Source organism: Arachis hypogaea, chromosome 19 (genome assembly GCF_003086295.3).
Source record: "Arachis hypogaea cultivar Tifrunner chromosome 19, arahy.Tifrunner.gnm2.J5K5, whole genome shotgun sequence".
NCBI lineage: Eukaryota > Viridiplantae > Streptophyta > Magnoliopsida > Fabales > Fabaceae > Arachis > Arachis hypogaea.
In genome coordinates this window covers 42,043,834-42,058,263 of record NC_092054.1, presented here as the reverse complement: position 1 = coordinate 42,058,263, position 14,430 = coordinate 42,043,834, and the positions used below count along the sequence as shown (strand labels likewise).

At 40.1% G+C, this 14,430-nt stretch overlaps 1 non-coding gene across 1 annotated transcript; it reads left to right on the top strand.

The window, feature by feature from the left end:
• The first annotated feature begins 5,226 nt into the window (after positions 1 to 5,226).
• Positions 5,227 to 5,330, top strand: LOC112782120 (small nucleolar RNA R71). The gene has a single exon (XR_003192858.1). It is a non-coding gene; the product is annotated as a small nucleolar RNA R71 (small nucleolar RNA).
• Positions 5,331 to 14,430: the final 9,100 nt, after the last annotated feature.

Below are 14,430 nucleotides of genomic sequence, written 5' to 3'. Positions count from 1 at the left end.
CTAGGTGTTGAAACACCCCTAAGGACTTACTCCCTCAAGCCTATCCCCCATACATACACACTACAGGCATTTAGTTTATTTATTTTCTCTTCTTGAGACCTTGGTGTCCAGCACCTCTTTGGGTTACTAAATGTTCTGTAGTGAAGGTTACTCTTGATAGTGGACTTTCAGCTGATAATCCCGAGTTAGTTAACCCAAGTTACCAAGTGATAAGGCACCCTTAAGAGCTTATTCATCCAAGTAGATCCCTCACACAGGAGCACCACAGACACTTGCCTCAAGATTAAAACCATTGATGCCTAGCCTTATTGCTTACTCTTTTTCTTTTGTTTTTTACTTCCATTGTTCTTTCCCTTTTCTCTTCTTAGGATCTTGTTATTAACTTAGTCTCATGAGTGTATCCAAAGCAAAGTATTTAGGCCAGATAATTGTCATCCCAGCCTTGTGGTTGAACCAACTTAGCTAACTTATGACTACCCCAAAGATTCCTGAATGCACTTCCACATTATGAACTCTACTCTGGTCTTTTAAAAGCATAATCATTCTCTTCTTCAATTTGATTTAAAATGGACAAGCTTACAAGTAAATAAGGGAATGATGCAGTGACATTTAAACCAGAAATCATGGACCTATTCAGAAAGAAAACTTAAAAGATAGAATTTTAAAAAGTTTAAACATAACATGGAATCAGGTTCTATTTCATACAAGACCTTCCTTATTTAAAGCATAGAAAACGATGGACTAAAAAGAACTCCACCACCTTTGGTTCATGTGGATGTCCATGCTCCCATCCTTGTTTGTCCTCATTGTGTCTCTCTTGAGTGCTTGTACTTCCACTTCCCTTGCCTTTTCCAAGCAGCTTCCTCCAGAAACCACTATCTTCCATCTTCTTTTTGAGTGTCTCCTTTTGCTGTTTCACTTTCCTCTCTTCTTGTTCTACAAATTCTTTTTGGACCTCATCATATGTAGGAATGGCATAGTGTAGCTGATGCATATTACTGGTCATGTAGTTCAACTCGGCTTGAGTGTTTACATAGAACTCCTCCCTATGTAGTTGCCTTCCTTCATTGAGTACAGTGAACTCAGTGAAAGTTTTCATTTGGGCTATCTGCTGCTGGTTGAGTTCTTGCAAGTGCTTCTCTTGAATCTCTTGCCTCTCATTCACTTGGTTGATGGCTTGAGTGAGCTGGGAGTATTGTTCCTGCTGCTGCTCCATTTGTTGTTTTTGCCATGCTTCCTGTTGGCTCAGCCGGTTCAGTATTTGCTTTTGTCCTTCCATATGTCTCTGTCCCTAATCTTCAATGGCTCTTAGAAGGTGAGTCATATTCAAGTTGGCTGGGTCATGATGCTCTTCATGTTGATATTCTTCCTGATGATATTCCTCTTGATGAGCTTCTTCCTGGGCCCTTTGCCTTCCTATATGTGGCCTTCTTTGTTGTTGAGTCGGTGTGGTATAGACCATTCGCTCGAGTGTGACTGGCCTCCCTGGGTTCACCCAGTCTGGGCTGCTGTCCTCAAATATTACCTTGGCCTTGTTGCACAAGCGGAGAATGGTGCTGGGGTACCAAAGTCTGGCACCTGAGTCAGCTTTCTCAGCTGACTCTTGAATCCCTTCAGCAATGAGCTCATGCACTTTGATTTCCCCACCTTGTACTAAGCATTGTACCATAGTGGCTCGATTGATTTTAACCTCTAAATTATTAGCAGCTGGTAGGATGGACCTCCTTACAAGCTCAAACCACCCTTTGGCTTCAGGGTGAAGGTCTCCCCTTTTTATGAATTTTGGTCTCCCATCTGAGTACCTCTCCCAGTCAGCGGCTATGACACAAATATCTGATGCTATCTCTGAGAGCTCATCCTTATCGGGGCTTCTACTTATCCATGCCTGATAACTCTCCTCATCAAAATGAGGTAATTTCAAGTGAAGAGCTCTTGTTATGGCACTTGGGTTGAAGTCCACCTCCCTTCCTCTCACATAGCTTTTGAAGGTTGGGGCTTTGGTCTTATCCTCTCTAACTGCATTTGCATAGAATTCTTTGATGAGGTTTCCATTGATCTTCCCCTTTAGAATGGTGAGCAATTGCCACCCCCTCTGTTCGATTTTTCTTCAAATCTGTGGTGATTCATTGGCATTGATTTGGAAGATTAACTCTGGCAATATCTTTCTGGTCCTTATCCGCTCAAATTCATGCTCATGAAAGGCAGTCTTGAATCTCTTGTCATCAAAAGGAGCACTCTCCATAGGTTCCTTCCTCTTTTGCCTCTTTGAGCTTGATGATGACATGACTTGAGTTGTTGTTTGAGGAGGTTTGAGGCTTCGGATAGATGAAGAGTGGGTTGGTTAAAGCAATGTGTAATGAAGGGTTTAGTGTGTCAATAGAAGTGTGGAGAGTGGGGATTTGAATGTGAGGAGTGAGCATGCACTAAGGTTCACTTATATAAGAAAATCATGAGTGAATGAAGGGTGTGGATTGCATGAATGTTTACTAGATGGACGGATGGGGTTGTGTATGAAGGAAAGACAAGGATCATCACTTAATAAGAGTGATTGGTTCGGTCTTCAAGGGTCTTCTTTCTCCAATGTTGCATGGCAGCGTTTCCCCATGCGTTCCCTCTTGAGACATGTGTGTAGTGCTCTTCAATAAGTGGCGAAATCTCCCCCATTTAATTGTCCAATCAATCCCTTTTCATGCTTCTTTTCCTTTCCTATAAAGATTTGAAATAAGGAAATTAATATCATAAAAAAAATTTAAACTCTACGGCTAGAATAAAATGAAAGAAAGGATTTGATTGTTTATTTATGAATTCCCACTAACTAACTAACTATTGGTGGGTCCTTATATGCATTTTGGTGGCACCATGAGGTGACACCAAACTTAGTTTGGATCACTGTGATGGAGGTTTTGTGTTCAAAGCTCCCAAGACTAGCATGCATCTTGGTTTGCTTTGAACACCAAACTTGTTCCTCACTATATTCTGCATAAGAAGATTTTCACCAATTGTTTGTCAAGTTTGGATTGAAGCTCATAAAGATTGACTTATTCATTATCATCTGAAAGCATATAAAACATGGGTTGCCTCCCATGAAGCGCTTCTTTAGCGTCACTAGCTTGACGTTTTTCCTTCATCATGGTGGTTGGTAATGCTTAAAGTCCTGCCCTCTTGCTGTGGACTTGTATCCATTGGTTGGATCAATGATCTCCACATGTTCCAGGGAAAGAACTCTGTTGATAGTGAAGACCTTAGGTAATTGAGATGGCACAGTAGGGAGATTAGGGGGAATATCTGGGAAGTAAGCTGAGACAACTCTATCCCCTGGAGAGAAGTCTTCCGTAGGGATCTTCTTGTTCCTCCATCTCCTTGGTACCTTCTTCTTTGTTTCTTTTGAGGTTGCCTTCCCCTTGGTGACCTCTTTTCTCCAAGGAGTTGTGATGCTGTCTTCACCTGCCTCTAGAGATTTGGGTTCCTCCAACTTTTCCTTGAGCTGTGGCAATTGTTGTTTTCTTTGTTTGTCAGTTAAGGGGGTCTCAGAATGAGCTGGCTGTGCTTCAATGCTTCTTTTTTCTTTCAGTGTCTCATTATCATCTGTGCTTAGTTCCTTGTCCTCTTGATCTGTTTCTTGTGAGAGTTTGAAGACATTAAAGCTAAGTCGTTCATCATGGATTCTCAATATTAGCTCCCCTTTCTCTACATCGATAAGTTCTCTGGCTGTAGCTAAGAATGGTCTTCCCAATATGATTGGGTGAGTGTGACTTTCTTCCATGTCCAGAATGACAAAGTCTGTTGGGAGAAAGTACTTCCTAACCTTTAGCAACACATTTTCCACCACTCCTATTGCTTGCTTTTGAGTTTTGTCAGCCAGTCTGACAATGACATCTATGGGCATTATCTCATTGATCTGTAGCCTCTTCACCAGGGATAAGGGCAGTAAGTTGATGCTGGCCCCCAAATCACATAGTGCTCTGTCGAACATATTTTCACCTATGGCACAAGGGATATGAAAACTTCCTGGGTCTCTTCTTTTTGTAGGCAACTCAGGTTGAATAAGGGCACTACATTCCTTGTTCATCACTATAGTCTGCCCTCCCTTGAGTGAGCTTTTCCTGGGAAGAAGTTCCTTCATATACTTGATGAATGCAGGCATTTGTTGAATTGCCTTGATGAATGGTATGTTCACATGCAGAGATGCAAACAAGTCTAGGAACCTTGAGTATATTCTCTTTCCCACAGTACCATTGAGCAGTTGAGGAAAGGGTGCATAGAGCTTCAGCAACTCTTGTTGTGACATTTCTGGTTCTTTGTGATCTCTATCCTCCTCCTTTATTGAGTTGTCTTCAGGTTGTTCGAGAAGTTTGCCTTGCTTGTCTTCAGTCTCTTGATCACTTGTAGTGACCATTTTGCAATCTTCCCATCTTACTTTCTTTGCTTCTCCTTTGGGGTTTTTCTCCGTGTCACTTGGGAAGCTATCAGTAGGTTTGGGAATCTTCTCGGCTAAATATCCCATCTGGAATTCCAGCTTCCTAATGGTCTCTCCTATGTTCTTAATATTGGCTCGCACCTCCTCTTTGAACACCTTATTTTCTTGAATCTCTTGGCATATTCCTTCAAGTAAGGCTTCAATCTTAGAGAGCTTGTCATCAATTGATGAGTGATTCGGAGCAGATGTGCTGTTTTGGTTTTGATGAGTGTGTGGAGAAGTGTTGTTGTGGGGGTGTTGAGATGTCCTCTGGGTGAATTGCTGGTGAGCTGCATTGTTGTTGGAGTTGTAACGTCTCTGGTCTTGGTTTTGATCTTGCTCACTACCCCACCCAAAGTTTGATCTTGGAGTATGGATCATAGTTTTTCCTTGGTGAATTCCCAATGTAGTTGGCTTGCTCCTGACTCCCCTCTGCTTCTTCATTCACTCCTTCTTGGATTCTTGATGAAGATGAGATTGCTGCTACTTGGTTCCTCTCCATCTTCTTGGTGAGGTCAGCTAGCTGCTGGGTAATGATCTTGTTTTGGGCCAACAGAGCATCTATATTGTTTAGCTCCATCACTCCTCTTGTGTTCCCTCTTTTGGAAGCATAGAAGTAGTCATTTTCTGCTACTGTTTCAATAACATCTATGGCTTCCTCAATGGTCTTCTTCTTGTTCAAAGATCCTCCAGATGAATGGTCTACGGGCTTCTTTGACTCATAAGAGAGCCCTTCATAGAAAATGTGCTGCTGCACCCATTCATTGAACATGTCAGGTGGACACCTCCTTGTTAAGTCCTTGAACCTCTCCCATGCTTCATACAGAGTCTCACCATCTTGTTGCCTGAAAGTTTGGACCTCAGCTCTAAGTCTATTGATTTGTTGAGGAGGGTAAAATCTTGCTAAGAATTTGTTCACCACATCCTCCCAAGTTGTCAAACTCTCCCTTGGAAAAGATTCCAGCCACTTGGCAGCCTTGTCCCTGAGTGAGAAAGGAAATAAGAGCAGTCTATAGGCGTCAGGATGAACACCATTAGATTTTACTGTGTCACATATTCTCAGGAAGGTGGTCAAATGTTGATTGGGGTCTTCTTGAACACCTCCTCCAAATGAACAGTTGTTCTGAACAAGGGTGATGAGCTGTGGTTTAAGTTCAAAGTTGTTGGCATGGATTGTTGGCTTTTGGATGCTACTTCCATAATTGCCTGGGTTTGGATTGATGTAAGAGCCCAAAACTCTTCTATCCTCCCCAGCATGATTTGCTCCACCTCCTCTGCCATGGTTGTGAGTCTCTTCTTCATGATGATTTTCCATGTTTTCTTCCATGTTAGGTTCAAAGTATTCCTCAAAGTGTTCCTCCTCTTCTTCAGCACCAACTACACGTTTTTCTTTTGCCTCCCTCCTTAGTCTAAGGAAGGTTCTCTCAGGTTCAGAATCAAAGGAAGTTGAAGCCCCGCTTCTTCTCCCTATCATACAACCAACAAGTACAAGCAAAGAAAATAGGTGCAGACAGTATTTGTGTCAGAATTACTGTTAGTTGTGGGTGATGCAATATATCAAACAGTTAGTGGGTTAGCAAACAGAATTGAAAATAACAAAGAAAAACAAAAGAGTAGAGGGGGAAGGGAAGAAGTTTAACTAAAACAAAAAGTAAATCACTCAAACAGAAAATGAAATTCACAAAATAAAAATGCTCAATCTAGTGATCTTCCAATTTAATCATTGTTGATGCACAATCAATCCCGGCAACAGCGCCATAAACTTGATGCACAGAAAACTTGTCTATCAACAAATCTCCCTTCGGCAAGTGTACCGAATTTGTCGTCAGGTAAAAACTCACAATAGAGTGAGGTCGAATCCCACAGGGATTGATTTATCAAGCAACTTTAATTAGAAGAATGTTCTAGTTGAGCGAATCCAGAATTTGGGTTGAGAGTTGCAGAAAATAAAATGGCAGGAATGTAAATAACAAAAAAGTAAATGCTAGAATTAAAGGACTGGAAGTAAATGACTGAAAATAAATTGCAGAATTGTAAATGGGAATGGGGGATTTGCTCATAAAAGTAAATGGCAGAAATTAAAGAGAATGGGTAAGATCAGAGATGGGGAGTTCATTGGGCTTAGGAGATGTTGCAATTCTCCGGATCAAGATCATTTTCATCTCTTCCTCAATCAATGCACTCATTGATCTCCTTGGCAATCTTAAGTGATTGAATTACAATTTCTTGCAATTCAATCTCTCAAATCTTGATCAATAGCCAATTCCTTGGTCAATTGCTCATGAGAAGAGATGAAGTACGGTCACTGATTATACCACATGCATTTCCCAAATCAAGTATTGAGAGGGTTATAGTCACATACCCATCCAAACCCAATTTGGTCCAGCATGAGAAAGCATTTCTAGCTTGATCTCTTCATTCCTCTTTCAAGGTTCAAAAGAGATCCAAGTTTGAGTAGCTTCTCTTCCAAGATAACTACTCAATTGGATGAAGATCGAAAGCTTTCAAGTAAAATCAAGAGGAAAGATAGAAGAAGAATAATGAAAATTAGTATTGATCCATCAAATTACAACAGAGCTCCCTAACCCAATGAAAGGGGTTTAGTTGTTCATAGCTCTTGAAAATGAAAACAAAGATGGAGAATACATCATAAAACTAAAAATTGCAAAGAAAGTAAAATACAGAGAGTAGTTCTCTTTTTCCCAAGCCTCCAGAACTTCTTTCTCAATTCAAAGCTACTCCTATATATACTACTCTTCTCAGCTTCTAGTGTGATTCTTCAAGTCTTGGGCCTTTGGATCTTGAGTTTGAAGCAGTTCCTTTCTTTATTTGGGCTTGGCTTTACTTGCAGAGAGAAAGTGCGAAGTGGGCGGAGACTTTAGTTCAGGACGTTAGGGGTGTTAATATTTAGTGAGAATATAAGTTCGAGAAAGTTAGTGACACTTAACATTGTCACTAACGTTCCAATGCACCCCTTTTCCTCACGTTAAAACCCACGTTAACTAGGTTAACGTGGCTTTTAACGTTGCCTTGTTAACCTTCGAGAACATTAGTGACACTCAACATTGTCACTAACGTTCCAGTGTGCCCCTTCTTGCTTCACGTTAAAGCCCACGTTAACTAGGTTAACGTGGCTTCTAACGTGGCCCTTGCCATCCTTCGAGAACGTTAGTGACATTCAACATTGTCACTAACGTTCCAATGTGCCCCTAGGTCTCACGTTAGAGTCCACGTTAACTAGGTTAACGTGGCTTCTAACGTGGCCATCTTTAGCCATCCCAACGTTAGTGACAATGTTGAGTGTCACTAACGTTGGCTCATCCTTCATTCCTCATCGTTAGCTTCCACGTTAACCAAGTTAACGTGGAAGTTAACGTGACTCTTGGGGTTGTGTGGTTGCTTCAACGTTAGTGACAATGTTGAATGTCACTAACGTTGTCGACAACTCTTCATCCCTTACGTTAGTTCCCACGTTAACTGATGCGCATAAAAGTGTTATGCTACGATTTAGGAAATTGCACGATCGGCAAAATTCCTTCCGGCAAGTGCACCGGTTATCGTCGTCAAGTAAAAACTCACAATAGAGTGAGGTCGAATCCCACAAGGATTGGTTGAGTGAGCAATTCGGATTAGAAGTGTGTTCTAGTTGAGCGGAATCAAGATTTGAGATGAGAATTGCGGAATGTAAAATTGGCGGGAAAAGTAAATGACAAGAAAATTAAATGGCTGAATCTTAAATTGCATGAATTAAAGAGCAGAATGTAAATTGCTGAAATTAAAAGGGAATGGGGATGATTGCAAGAATTGAATTGCAGAATGTAAAGAGAAAGTAGAAATCAGAAATGGGGAATTCATTGGGTTTAGGAGATATTGAAATCTCCGAATCAAAACATGTATATCTCTTCCTCAACCAATGCATTCATTGAATTTTGCTTGGCAATCTTATATGATTGGATCCCAATTCCTTGGCTCACCAATGCTCTCTAAAAACAAACAAATTCCCAATCCCTTGGTTTAAATGTTCATAAGAAGAGATGATGCTTGATCACTGATTATACCACACAATTTCATGAACCACAATTTGGTAGGATTACATGTCACAATATCCATCCAAACCCCAATCCAATCCACTGTGAGAAAGCTTCTCTAGCATGAATCCTCCATTCCTTTCCCAAGGCTCCGAAGGATTCCAAGTATGAGTAGTTTCTTTCCCAAGACAACTACTCAATGGAATTAGATCGAGAAGCTTTCTAACAAAATTCAAGAGAAAAGATTGAAGAAGAAGATAAACTATTATTGATTCATTGAATTACAATAGAGCTCCCTAACCCAATGAAAGGGGGTTTAGTGAATCATAGCTTTGAATTCAATTACAAAGAAAAGGAAAACTAGCTAAAAAATAATGAAAGTAAAGTTTTTTTTTTTAACTTAACTTCTATCCTATTTATACACTTTCTATATTGAGCTTCAGTTGTGCTTCTTGGGCTTTGAGGCCTCTCCTTGCTTTCCTTTTGCCTTGGGTTTATGATCCATAATCTTGATGAGGTTGTTGATCCAAATCCTGTAACATTTATTGAGCCAACTTAGTGATAATCAAATAATGACACATGACTCAATAAATTGAGATTTCAAACTCATCAATCCTTCAGGCCCAATCCCATAAACCATGATATTCAATTGGGTTTCATACCAAAGTAAGTTTAAGTTAATATTTGTGCTCAAAGACTAACTTAAATCACAATATTTTTGGCCCAGAAACCTTTTTCAAGAGTGGCGTTTAAGTTGTAGTTTAAGCTTAAACTGCAGCTTAAACGCCAGACACTTCCAGTGAGGCCTTTTGTAGAAGCACGTTTAAGCTTCAGTTAAGGTTAAACTGAAGCTTAAACGTGGAAATGGAAGAAGGTAGCCCTGGAGAGTCATGTAGTCGAACACGTTTAAGCTTCAGTTTAAGGTTAAACTGAAGCTTAAACGTGGAGATAGGAAGGGCAGCCCTGGAGGTCGAACACGTTTAACCTCCAGTTTGAGGTCAAACTGGAGGTTAAACGTGGAAAAGGGTGGAGGCATACTGGAGGTCGAACACGTTTAACCTCCAGTTTGAGGTCAAACTGGAGGTTAAACGTGGAAGTTTGGAATGGTGGCCCTGGAGGTGTCGAACACGTTTAACCTCCAGTTTGAGGTCAAACTGGAGGTTAAACGTGGAGATGGAGAGAGCAACCCTGGAGTAGAAAAGCTATCGAACACGTTTAAGCTCCAGTTTGAGTCAAACTGGAGCTTAAACGTGGAATGGCTCCCTGGTACTCTTCCTGGTTCTGGCGTTTAACCTCCAGTTTGAGGTCAAACTGGAGGTTAAACGTGGAACTCCTCCCTGGGTGGCATACTCATTCTGGCGTTTAACCTCCAGTTTGAGGTCAAACTGGAGGTTAAACGTGGAATGCTCCTTAAGTGAGGCTTTTCATTCTGGCGTTTAACCTCCAGTTTGAGGTCAAACTGGAGGTTAAACTTCAATCCCAGCATTTCTTATCCTTCATGATTTTGGCGTTTAAGCTCCAGTTTAGGCTTAAACTGGAACTTAAACTCCACATGTGATATTCAAGCTTCCTTTATTGATTTTGTTGCTTCCTTGCTTAGCCTCTTCTTCCCTGAAATCATCCAATCAATTGCATCAAAGTCTTGCAAAATTTCATGAGAAATCTTCCATTCATAGCATTTAAGTAATATAACTAAAACTCATGGAATTTGCATCAAAATCATATTGTTTGGATGGTTCATTACTTTGTTCTTCATTTAACCATTTTTGGTTACTTTAAGCTCAAGAAAATGCATAAAACAACTAAAACTAACAGAAAAATGCTAGTGAAACTAGCCTATGATGCCTTGGCATCACAACACCAAACTTAATACTTGCTTGTCCCTAAGCAAGTCCTGAGTTATTTGAGAAGAAAGTATGAAACAGAAAGCAATTACATTGGCTATATTAGCAAGCATTTGAAGTTCATCAGAAGGGTTTTATGCAGAAAGTTGCAGCATCACTTTTTCATACTTATCAGGTAGGATTATCACTTTTTCATTGCATCCATCAAACATTGCTATGGCCTCTTGTTATTCTTATGTCTTTGGCACTTTTCTTTTCTTTGTTTTTCTTTTCTTTTTCTTAGAGCTTCTTTTGCTCCTTGTTTGCTTAGTGTCATGTGTTGCACAAGCCTTTGGCATTTTCTTGTTCTTATTAGTGCACTACACATATCCACTTTAGGCATTTTAGTTCACATTTCTTCTTGAGACATTGGTGCCCAGCACTTCTTTGTGTGACTAAATGTTTTGTATTTAGGTTGCTCTTGATAATGGACTTTTGGTTGATAATCCCGGGTTAGTTAACCCAAGTTACCAAGTGTTGAAACACTCCTCAGAACCTATTCATCCAAGCATATCCTTAATACATAAACACCACAGGCATTTGTCTCAGAAGTTCAAACCATTGGTACCTAGCTTATTTTCTAAATTTTTTTTTTGCTTTTTGGTTGCCTTTTTCCGTGGCTTTTTCTTTTTCTTTTTCTTTCTTTTTCATGGCCAAAAACATTTATTCATCAAGATCCATAGACAATGTTCACTTTCTACATAAAAAATGATAATTCTACACTCTAATTTTAGTGATCTGACTAAACAATCAAGCATGCATACCACCACTTAATTCTACTTGATTTGTCACTAATTTAGCCAAGTTACTTTTGTTCAAACTTTTCTTTTATTTTTTTAGAAACAGAACAAGCATGGCACGCACTTGTTTAAGAAGGTGAAGTTATATCCAAACATCCAGGCATTCACTTTATTCAAAGCACTTAACAAACACACATACTAAAAAAAACGACTCATAAAAAAAAGACTCCACATAACACTTAAATGACTTATGATGAAAACACGTTCATAAAGACAATTCACCAATTATCATTTGATTATTAAGGAACGAGACCACCTCTTATTTATTGCTTGGTTCTTCTTAATTCTTGGGATCCTGCTTCTTCTTGCTTCCTGCCTCTTTTTGACCACTTGTGCCTCCCTTGTCTTTTCTTATGAGCTTTTTCCAGAATCCAGCCTTTTTCATCGTTTCTTCCACTCCTTTTTCAAGGATCATTGCCTTGTTTATTTCTCCTTCTTTCCTCCCTTTGAAATACTCATCATAAGCTGGGAATGCTGGGTCCATCTTGTGTAGATGTTCCCCTATGTAGTTAAGCTTGATTTGCGAACTGATGTTGTAATCAGCTTGGACTGAGTATCTTGCATTCTGTAAAGTGGTGGCTTCCTTGATTGCCAAGACATTGGCATCTTGGTGTTGGCATATGTGGCTGAAGGATTCCTGTAAGTGTAAATTTTGTTCCCTTTGCAGATCGAAGAATCTTGATTCAAAGTTCCTTTGCATATCCATCATTTTTAGATGAAAGTCCTCTTGTCTCTCCTGAGACCTCATGTATTGTTGAGACATTCCTTCCATGATTTCCTGCATTCTGCTCATATCCATGGGGTCTCTGGGAATTCGTTGTCTTCTTTCAGGAGTTGCTTGCTCTTCTTGCTCTTCTTCTCTATCTTCTCCTTCCTGTCTTTCTTGTTCTGCTTCTTGCTCGGCTTCCACTTGTTGCCCTTCTTCATTTCTTCTTCTTGTATGTCTTGGAGGAGTTGGGCCAAGAGTCATTCTGTGCGCAGTTATGGCCAGTCCAGGATATAGCCAATTAGGTCTTTCATCCTCAAGTGGTACTTGGGCATCGATGCATAGTCTAATGATAGTGCTAGGGAAGTGGAGCCAGGATTCAGGGTCACTTTTCTCACTGAACTCTTGTATCTGTTCAGCAATGAGTTTATGAACTTTGATCTCTCCTCCAACCATAATGCAATGTAGCAAGATGGCTCTTTTAGGGACTATTTCTGAAGAGTTTGCAGTGGGTAGGATGGATCTCCTAACTATTGCATACCACCCTTTAGCTTCAGGTGTTAGGTCTCCCCTTCTCAAGACTCTTGGAGCCCCTCTTGTTTTTCTCACCCATTCAACTCTGATGGCACAAAGGTCTTCAGCAATAGTTGTATAGTCAGGTTCTCCTATCATCCTTTCTTCATAACTTGCTTGGCTGAAATGTATGTTTTTCAGGCCAAGAGTTTTCATGATTGCTTTGGGACTGAAGTCAACTTCCACCCCTCTCACATAGCTTTTGTATGTGGGGTTCTTGGTTTGATCCTCCCTTACTGCATTTGCATAAAACTCTTTCACCAAGTTGATGTTGATTCTAGTGATTGGCTTAGTTAGGAGCTCCCACTTCCTCTTTTTGATCTTTTCCCAAACACCTGGGAACTCATCCTTTTCAAGGTCAAAGGGAACCTCAGCTAGTACCGTTTTAGGTCTCATCCATTCGGCTTGAATCTCATGGAACACTGATCTGTATCTCCATGCATCGAATTCCCTGTTTTCCTCCATTGGCTGCTTGTCTTTTCTTCTTTTGTGGCTAGATGAAGCTGCCATTGGTTTTTTTTTAGTTTTGGTAAGTGACAAGCTAAAGTTGACAAGGTGAAGCAAGAAGTGTTGTTGGAGGTGTGGTGAGGTTGTTTTCGGCAAGAGATAGTTATGCTATGATGAAGGAAAATGTGTATGAAGGAGAATTGGTGGTGTGGGACTCGTTCCCCAAGTGGTTCTTTATAGTGCCCATGAGTGAAAAATGAACGGCTAGGGTGGTTTGTGAAGGGTGGCTTGATGGTAAATATATGAATTGTAGATAAGGACGATTGGCTTTTCATTTTCTTGGAAGTATTCTGGATGCATTAGGTTGTACATGTAGCTTTCTTTTCTTGCAGAACTTCCTTTTCCCATGTGTTAGTTTCAAAGATTTGTGAATTTTCTTTTTGACCAAGCACGTACCTCCCTTTGTCTTTTTCCTCCATTTTTGTCTTTTCTTTTGTACCTGCACAAACAAACAAATTTGCTATCATTTTTCGGTCCATGTGAATTATGAATAATATTTGCACATGTAAATCAATGCTTGTCTTTATGAGCTTATAGCCGTGACTTCTACATGTATGCACACTTATTATTTGGACACCAAACTTAGTGTTTGGTTAAGTCTCCTGATGACATGAAATCCATATTGGTTGTCCTTAATGAGTGTGCATAATTCTAATAAATCATAGTCACCTTGGCTCTTTGATTCTAAACAAAGTGACTACCCTAAGTAATTGAAACCAAAGTATTAAAACATGTGAATGGTATACTTGTCATGAATTTTGAAATCCAGAGGAACTTCTTGCTTTTCATAAACTGTGTTCAAAAAGAACACCAAACTTAATGTTTGGTTGTGCACCTTGAATGAAAGATGGAATTCAATTCGAGTAAGATTTGGGATTGCCATCAGGCACACCAAACTTAGAGACCCATTGTAATTTACATGCAAGGTTTAGTGCACTTAATCAATAGTTGTCCTGAGGATTCAAGTTCATGCATAAGAAACCATGCTTTATTAGATGTAAAGCAAAGCACTAAAGATTAAGGATACTAAAAACATGGGTTGCCTCCCATGAAGCGCTTCTTTAACGTCACTAGCTTGACGGTTGTCCCTTGTTAGGGTGGATTGTAGTGCTTGACGTCCTCTCCTCTCACTATGAAAACGTCCCCACTTGATTCATTCATGACCTCTAAATGTTCCATAGAAAGAACTTTCCTGATTGTGAACACTTGAGGGAGCTGGGAAGGAATGGTTTTGAGGCCAGGTGGGATTGGCAGATAATGACTTGATATCACGTTATCTCCCGGAGAAAAACCTTCAGTGGGAATTTTCTTGTTTCTCCATCCTCTTGGCAATCTCCCTATCACTCTTCCCTTTCTCTTGAGGATTTCTTCATTGACCTTTATGTCAGGAGGATCCTTCTGATCTGTTTCCACTGATTCTTGTGGCTCTAACTCTTGCAACTCTTGTTTGCCTTCCAATGACTGTTTTAGAGTCTCA